General features: G+C 39.0%; 1 long non-coding RNA gene across 2 annotated transcripts in view; it reads right to left on the minus strand.

Annotated features, from left to right (window-relative positions):
• Positions 1 to 8,655, minus strand: part of LOC106727742 — a 137,285-nt gene extending 128,630 nt beyond the window's left edge. For both annotated transcript variants that reach the window (XR_001363976.1, XR_001363977.1), the window contains exon 1: positions 8,368 to 8,655. This is a non-coding gene — a long non-coding RNA (uncharacterized LOC106727742). The remainder of the gene's footprint in view (positions 1 to 8,367) is intronic.
• Between the last annotated feature and the right edge of the window lie 365 nt (positions 8,656 to 9,020).

A 9,020-nucleotide genomic window follows, 5' to 3' on the forward strand; every position in this document is an offset into this window, starting at 1 on the left:
ATATGTATGTATGTATATATATAGTGACTGGAATGACTGGAACAACCAGTTGCTATGACCTGCGCTGCGGTGGCCAACCAGCCTGACTGGGGCCTCAATCGGCTCCCCCCAACCTTCTGCAGCCCTTCCCCCTGGCCAGTCAGCCCCGGATCAACCCCCGCCACCCCAATCAGGGTTGGGGATGGCCAGCTAACCGCCCGCAGCCCCACTGACCCCCATCAGGGCGGACCAGCTGGACCCCACCTGCGCACAAATTCATGCATCAGGCATCTAGTAAAAATATATTTTAAAATAATAATTGAGTTCTTTGCTTGGAATCAGGTACAACAGGCACAGTCTTGTCAATCTATATAAGTAGTTTGTAAATGTTTTTAAATGTAGTCTCAAAAATGAGGTCTTATGTGAATTCCAAATGCATCTGTTCTTTCTGTAATGACACAAACTTATTCCAAAAATAATACCACTAAGTTCAAAGTTGTTAAATATAAAACTATGGGATGTGTCCATACCAATTTAATATATCCAATATTTTTTCAGACAGATAGTATATCAACTACATAATAAAAACATGTTTATAAAAAATACCAAATTAAAAATAAATACTGTTTGTACATATAAAGTAATATAATGAAGTTTTATTATATTCCCAAAGGATGAAGATTTATGATGGCTGAAGGAAGGGGTGGGATGAGGTATCATTCTTCTAATAGCTGTGGAAAGGCAGGTGTCTGAATATTGGGCAGGCATTCAATATCAGAATCATATGTGCTTGACAATTCTCTTTCCCTTGAGAATTTAACCCTAAAATAACTACCTGATATGGAAGGCTTTGACATAAATAGAAAAGACTGGAATCTTTGGATAGAAAAATATGTCCTTTAAAACATGAGGAAATAGTGTACATACATAAGAATAAAGAGTGGGGGAAAAATGAAGAGTAGTAGAATGGAAATGAAAAAAAAAGCTGGGCTAGCAATACTTATATCTGACAAAATAGACCTCAAAATAAAGGTCATAACAAGAGTTAAGGAAAGCCGCTTCATAATACTAAAGAGAACAATTCAACAAGAGGATATAACTCTGGTAATCATATATGCACCCAATACAGGAGCACTCAAATACATAAAAAAAACTTCTGAAAGATACCAAGGGAGAGATCAACAGCAATACAGTCATACTACGGAACTTTAATACCCCATTGACACCACTGGATAAACCCTCTAAACAAAAAATCAGCAAAGAAACATCAATCCTAAATGACTCACTAGATCAGATGGAATTAACTGACATCTTCAGAACATTTCACCCCAGAGCTACAGAATATACATTCTTCTCAAGTTCACATGGACATTTTCAAAGATAGACCACATATTGGGACACAGGCAAAGTCTCTTCAAATTCAAGAAGAGAGAAATCATGTCAAGCTTCTTCTCAGATCACAATGGCATAAAATAAGAAATCAACTACAATAAAAACAATGAAAAAAATCAAACACTTGGAGGCTAAATAGCATGCTATTAAACAATGATTGGGTTACCAAAGAGATCAAAGAAGAAGTGAAAAGCATCCTGGTAACAAACGAAAATGAAAGCACAACAATCCAAAATTTATGGGACACAGTGAAAGCAGTCCTTATAGGGAAGTTCAGAACTCTACAGGCCTACCTCAAATAACAAGAAAAAATGGTAATAAATTATCTAACCCTACAACTTAAAAAATTAGAGAGCAACAAAAAAAGTCTAGAGTAAGCAGAAGGAAGGAAATAACAAAGATTAGAGTGGAAATAAACGACATAGAGACCAAAAAAAACAATACAAAAGATCAACAAAACCAAGAGCTGCTTCTTTGAAAGGGTAAACAAGATGGATGAACCTCTAGCCAGGCTCACCAAGAAACAAAAAGAGAGGACCCAAATAAACAAAATCAGAAATGAAAGAGGTGAAGTAACAACATACCCCACAGAAATACAAAGGATTGTAAAAATATATATATATATTATGAACAACTCTACTCCAACAAACTGGACAACCTAGAGGAAATGGACATATTCTTAGAAAAATACAAGCTCCCCAAACTCAATCAAGAAGAATAAAAAAACCTGAATAGGCTGATAACTACCAATGAAATTGAAGCCGTGATCAAAAATCTTTCAGCAAACAAAAGCCCTGGTCCGGACAGCTTTACAAGGGAGTTCTATCAAACATTCAAAGAAGAACTAAAATCTATCCTCCGTAGACTATTCCAAAAAATTCAAGAGGAAGGCACACTTCCAAGCTCTTTCTATGAAGCCAGCATTACCCTAATTTCAAAACCAGATAAAAACATCACAATGAAAGAGAACTACAGGACAATATCCCTGATGAACATAGATGCTAACATCCTCAACAAAATTCTAGCAAATCAGATCCAGCATTACATTACAAAGATTATACACCATGACCAAGTGGGATTTATTCCAGGGATGCAAGGATGGTACAATATCTGCAAATCAATAAATGTGATACATCACATAAACAAATTGAGAGACAAAAATCATATAATCATATCAATCGATGCAGAAAAAGCATCCGACGAAATCCAACACCCATTCTTGATAAAAACTCTCAGCAAAGTGGGAATAGAGGGATCATACCTTAACATAATAAAATCCTTATATGACAAACATACAGCCAACATCATACTCAATAGGCAAAAACTAAAACCATTTTTCCTAAGAACAGGAACAAGACAGGGATGCCCACTTTCACCACTCCTGTTTGACATAGTACTGGAAGTGCTAGCTATAGAGATCAGTCAAGAAGGGGAAACAAAAGGCATCCAAATTGGAAAAGATGAAGTAAAACTGTCATTATTCACAGATGACATGATACTGTACATAGAAAACCCTGAAAGACTCCATCAAAAAACTACTAGACTAATAAATGAATTTGGCAATGTAGCAGGATACAAAATTAAAGCCCAGAAATCTATGGCATTTGTATACACCAATAATGAACTCACAGAAAGAGAAACTAAAAAAAAAAAAACTCCATCAAAAAACTACTAGACTAATAAATGAATTTGGCAATGTAGCAGGATACAAAATTAATGCCCAGAAATCTATGGCATTTGTATACACCAATAATGAACTCACAGAAAGAGAAACTAAAAAAAAAAAATCCCATTTACCATTGCTCCAAAAAAATTAAGATACCTAGGAATAAATTTACCTAAGGACATAAAAGACCTGTACTTAGAAAACTACAGGACATTGAAAAAAGAAATAGAGGAAGACATAAACAAATGGAAGAACATACCATGTTCATGGATTGATAGAATCAACATCATTAAAATATCCATAATACCCAAAACAATTTACAGATTCAATGCAATCCCCATTAAAATACCAATGGAATATTTCACAGACCTAGAACAAACTCTCCATTGAATCTGATTTTAAAAAAAGACCCTGAATAGCCACAGCAATCCTGAGAAAGAAGAACTAAGTTGGAGGGATCACAATACCAGATATCAAGCTATATTACAAAGCCACTGTTCTCAAAACTGCCTGGTACTGGCACAAGAACAGACATATGGACCAATGGAACAGAACAAGAGAACCTAGAAATTGACCGAAGCCATTATGTTCAATTAATATTTGACAAAGGAGGCAAGAGCATACAATGGAGTCAAGACAGTCTCTTCAATAAATGATGCTGGGGAAATTGATCAGATACATGCAAAAAAAAAAATGAAACTAGATCACCAACTTACACCATACACAAAAATAAACTCAAAATGGTTAGAGGACTTAAATGTAAGACACAAGAAACCATAAAAATCTTAGAAGACTCCATAGGCAGCAAAATATCAAACATACACTGAGTGGCCAGATTATTATGACCACCTGACGTTTGTAGGCAAATTAGCTGTACACTGCATCGTATGGGATATGGAAGCTGAAGGCCTGTTCAAACACCTTTGCTGTCTGCAGTTACCAAGATAAAATGTCTCCAATTTGCACAGGAACACAAGGATTGGACAGTCGAGCATTGGAAAAGTCATGTGGTCCGATGAATCACGTTTCCAGTTGCATCATGCAGATGGCAGACTGAGAATTTGGCGGAAACAGCATGAAAGCATGCACCCCACATGCATGAGTACAACCCTTCAAGCTGGTGGGGGCAGTGTTATGGTTTGGGGCATGTTTTCCTGGCATGATTTGGGCCCTTTAATTCTATAAATTCAACGCACTTCCCATTAAAATACCAACGGCATACTTCACAGATCTAGAACGAACTCTCCAAAAATTCATCTGGAATAAAAAAAGACCCCGAATAGCTGCAGCAATCCTGAGAAAGAAGAAAATAGGTGGGATCTCAATACCAGATATCAAGATGTATTACAAAGCCACTGTTCTCAAAACTGCCTGGTACTGGCACAAGAACAGGCATATAGATCAATGGAATAGAATAGAGAACCCAGAAATCGGCCCGAACCAATATGCTCAATTAATATTTGACAAAGGAGGAAAGAACATTCAATGGAGCCAAGATAGTCTCTTCAATAAGTGGTGTTGGGAAAATTGGACAGATATATGCAAGAAAATGAAACTAGACCACCAACTTACACCATACACAAGAATAAACTCAAAATGGATAAAGGACTTAAATGTACGACAGGAAACCATAAAAATTCTAGAAGAATCCAAAGGCAACAAAATCTCAGACATATGCCAAAGCAATTTCTTCACTGATACAGCTCCTAGGGCAGTTGAAACTAAAGAGAAAATGAACAAATGGGACTACATCAAAATAAAAAGTTTCTGCACAGCAAAAGAAACCATCAACAAAACAACAAGAAAGCCCACTACATGGGAGAACATATTTGCCAACATTATATCTGATAAGGGCCTAATCTCCAAAATTTATAGGGAACTCATACAACTTAACAAAAGGAAGATAAACAATCCAATCAAAAAATGGGCAAAGGACCTAAATAGACACCTTTCAAAAGAGGACATTCAGAAAGCCAAGAGACATATGAAAACATGCTCAAAGTCACTAATCATCTGAGAGATGCAAATCAAAACAACAATGAGGTACCATCTCACACCTGTCAGAATGGCTATCATCAACAAATCAACAAACGACAAGTGCTGGAGAGGATTCGGAGAAAAAAGAACCCTCCTTCACTTCTGGTGGGAATGCAGACTGGTGCAGCCATTGTGGAAAACAGCATGGCGTTTCCTCAAAAAATTAAAAATGGAACTGCCATTTGACCCAGTAATCCCACTTCTGGGAATATATCCCAAGAAACCAGAAACACCAATCAGAAAGGATATATGCACCCCTATGTTCATAGCAGTACAATTTACAATAGCTAAGATTTGGAAACAACCTAAGTGCCCATTAGCAGATGAGTGGATTAAAAAATGGTGGTACATCTACACAATGGAATACTATGCTGCTGTAAAAAGGAAGGAACTCCTACCATTTGCAACAGCATGGATGGACCTGGAGAGCAGGTCCATGCTAAGTGAAATGAGCCAGTCGGAGAAAGATAAATATCATATGATCTCACTCATATATGGGATATAATGAACAACATAAACGGATGAACAAAAGTAAATCCAGAGACCAAGAAACACTGAACAGACCATCCAACCTCAGAGAGCAGGCAGCGGAGGGGTGGTGGTGGTAAGAGATCAACCAAAGGACTTGTATGCATGCATATTAGCATAACCAATGAACACGGACACTGGGGTGGTGGGGGCTTGTCCTGGGCGGTGGGGCGGAATGGGGGGTATCAATCGAGAAAAAGGAGACATATGTAATACTTCAAACAAACAAACAAAAGAATGAGGAGTGATAGGAGCAGATTTCTTTTTATTCCTCTTGCTTGGCATCCATAGGCAAAGCAAAACTTTTGGGTTCATCCAAATATAGCATGCATTTCAAATTTGTTCCATGTAATGTTTTTTGACTAGAAACTATTATATAAAATAAATTTATGTGTGAGCCTCTGCCAGAAACAGTAATGTTGAAATATAACTGCATAGTATGCTTGTTTAGTGGATTTTAGTGAGGCAAAGTCATTATGCTGGAAAAAAAGGAGCCATTGTCTAAAAAGTGGTATAAGTTTTCAAGAACTGTTATGGTAAAAAAAAATCTTTAAGGAAAAAAGTGATATGAAAATTTCGACTGTATGAAAAACCAATAAAAGCTGAACTGGGGAGGTGGTAGTGAGCTGTGACCCTTTCTTCCTCTCCTCTCAGGTGCAATGCCAGGAAATCATGTCCAAAGCTTTGGCAACTTATCTTCTTATCTTTATGTGCTGTGATTTCTTTTCCCAATTCCCATCATCCGGTGGGATGCTGATTCTTGAATGTGCGGTGCAATTGTTTATGTCCCTCCCTTTCACTAAATACCTTCACTATCTCCTCAAAGTTTAAGAAAAGCATAGTCATTTTTCAATTCATGGCATATATGTCACCATCCCTAAGCTCCACCTAAAGCAAAAATAAATACTTAGTCATGTATATTCTTGTAGCATATAATTATACTTCCATTCCAGTACTTATCACATTTCATTATAATTAATTGTTTATTTGACTAATTCTTTTGTAAGTCCTTCAGAGAGAAAAAAAATCTGTCTTACTCGTTTTTGTATGCCCGGAATCTAGCACAGTGTCTTGTTCATCATAAGGATGATCAATAAATGTGTTGAATCCTTGGTAAATAGCAGAAAAGGGGAAGTGTTTTAAGAAATATTTGGTGGTTATAATGGAGAATGAATAAAATTGAAGGTGCAGGTGATGCTTATGTTCTTGTTTTGAGAATGCTCTCTACTCAAATATGTAACAATTACAATTAAATATAAAAATAAATGTAAAGGATAGTTCAGAAAAGACAACAAAAATAAAACAAAGCAAAACTGGATGAGTTAAGTGGAGCTGAAGACACACACCTCCTCGGCTTTGGGTGTTTATCAAGTATAGACGACCAGCTTAGACCACGCATAATATCTATAATAATAGAGGTGTAATATGCTAATTAGGCAGGATGTCCTTCCAGATGACCTTCTGGACAAAGCCAGGGCTGCGAGGGAAGCCGGTGCCAGCAGTCAGGGGAAGGAAGGCCTACTCTTGCACGAATTTCGTGCATCGGCCTCTAGTGTGACTGTAAGTTCTGTGCATGAGCAGTGAGACCGGAGCCTAAAACACTCATTTGGTGCTTGTGGGAATATTCGCTAGTACAATGACTCTAACAATAGCAAAATGCTTGCACCTTGTAATCCAACTATTTCATTTACCCTAGAAAACCTTGTACACCTGCACAGAGATTGTTCCTAATGCAGCTAAGTGTACGTGCTCTGGATCAAGACTTTGGGGCTCAAACCCGGGCTTCAGTTATATCACCTTCAGTTCTAGGACCATGGGCAATTATTTAATGTCTCTGTGCTTGGATCTCCTTATCTTGAAAATTAAAATAATAATGATACCCATCTCTTGTGGATTGTTGTGAGGATAAACATGTTAAAAAATGTATGTGATAATGCATGTAAGAACTCAAATTTTAGCCATAATCATTATTAGGGCAGCTTTGGTTCTGTTTTTTTGTTTGTTTGTTTGTTTTTAAAAAGATAGCAGGCCCCAAATCGAGTCACTTATGGTTAGCCTTATGTCACCAAACGGAGACTTCCAGTTTCAGCTCTTAAACCACCCAGGAATCACCGGATCAGCACTAGTTACTCATCCTGGCAGCCGGTACCCCCGCCATCCCCGAAAGCAGTGGTTCTCAACCTGTGGGTCGCGACCCCTTTGGGGGTCGAATGACCCTTTCACAGGGGTCGCCTAAGACCATCGGAAAACACATTTATAATTACATATTGTTTTTGTGATTAATCACTATGCTTTAATTATGTTCAATTTGTAACAATGAAAATACATCCTGCATATCAGATATTTACATTACGATTCATAACAGTAGCAAAATTACAGTTATGAAGTAGCAACGAAAATAATTTTATGGTTGGGGGTCACCACAACATGAGGAACTGTATTAAAGGGTCGCGGCATTAGGAAGGTTGAGAACCACTGCCCTAAAGGTAAGCAACTCGCAATTAGCAACCTGCCTTTTTGCCTCATGCCACGTCCTCGTTCTGCTCCCTTTGGCCTACAAAAGTATCTCATTTTGTGTATCTCCTCAAAGCCCTTCACTATTTGCTAAATTGGGTGCTGCCCAGTTAAAATTGATTTTTGCTCAAATAAAACTTTACAGATTTTAATGTATCTTAGTTTATCTTTTAAAAGTTCTGGCCTCAGAAGAGGGGGCTCAAAAGGGCCTCCAATGGCTCCCGGCACTGCGGGCAACCAGACCTAAGTACCTGCGGAGCCCCCGGAGCTGCTGCTTTCTGCGGCCTCTGCGGGTTGCGGGTGAGTCGCTCTCAGACCCCAGCTCCAAGGCGCCTCCGTAGGAGCTTTAGGCCCCGAGCACGTCCGTGTCGTTCTCGGAAACCAGCCGGAGCTGAACTGGCTCCTACTTGCAAACAGAGCTGGGTCCGTGGCCAAACTGGGTCCGACTTGGAAACAGAACTGGGTTCGGGGAAGGACTGGGTCCCTCGCCAAACTGGTTCCGACTTGGATACTAGACTGGGTTCTGGGTCCGTGGCCAAAGTGGGTCCGACTTGGGAACAGAACTGGGTTCTGGGAAGGACTGGGTCTGACATGGACACTGGGCTGGGTCCGTGGCCAAACTGGGTCCGACTTGGAAACCGAACTAGGTCTGAGGACAGACTGGTTTGCCTTAAGCTGGTCTTAGTCCCGTGTGAGGCCTCAGGTAAATAAAACTTTGTTTTAAGGCTGAAAAGTAGGTGAGCCTTACCAAAGGTAGTCTTGAACCGTAGTGGCCGCGGTCGAGAACTTTTAACTTAGATAAGCTTGTCCATGGACAAGGGGCCCTGGTAAGAGAAAGCGGGCCTAGGCCAGGTACTCGCTCTAAAGCAGTGGTTCTCAACCTTCTGGCCCTTTAAATACAGTT

This window comes from Myotis brandtii, unplaced genomic scaffold (assembly GCF_000412655.1).
Source record: "Myotis brandtii unplaced genomic scaffold, ASM41265v1 scaffold470, whole genome shotgun sequence".
NCBI lineage: Eukaryota > Metazoa > Chordata > Mammalia > Chiroptera > Vespertilionidae > Myotis > Myotis brandtii.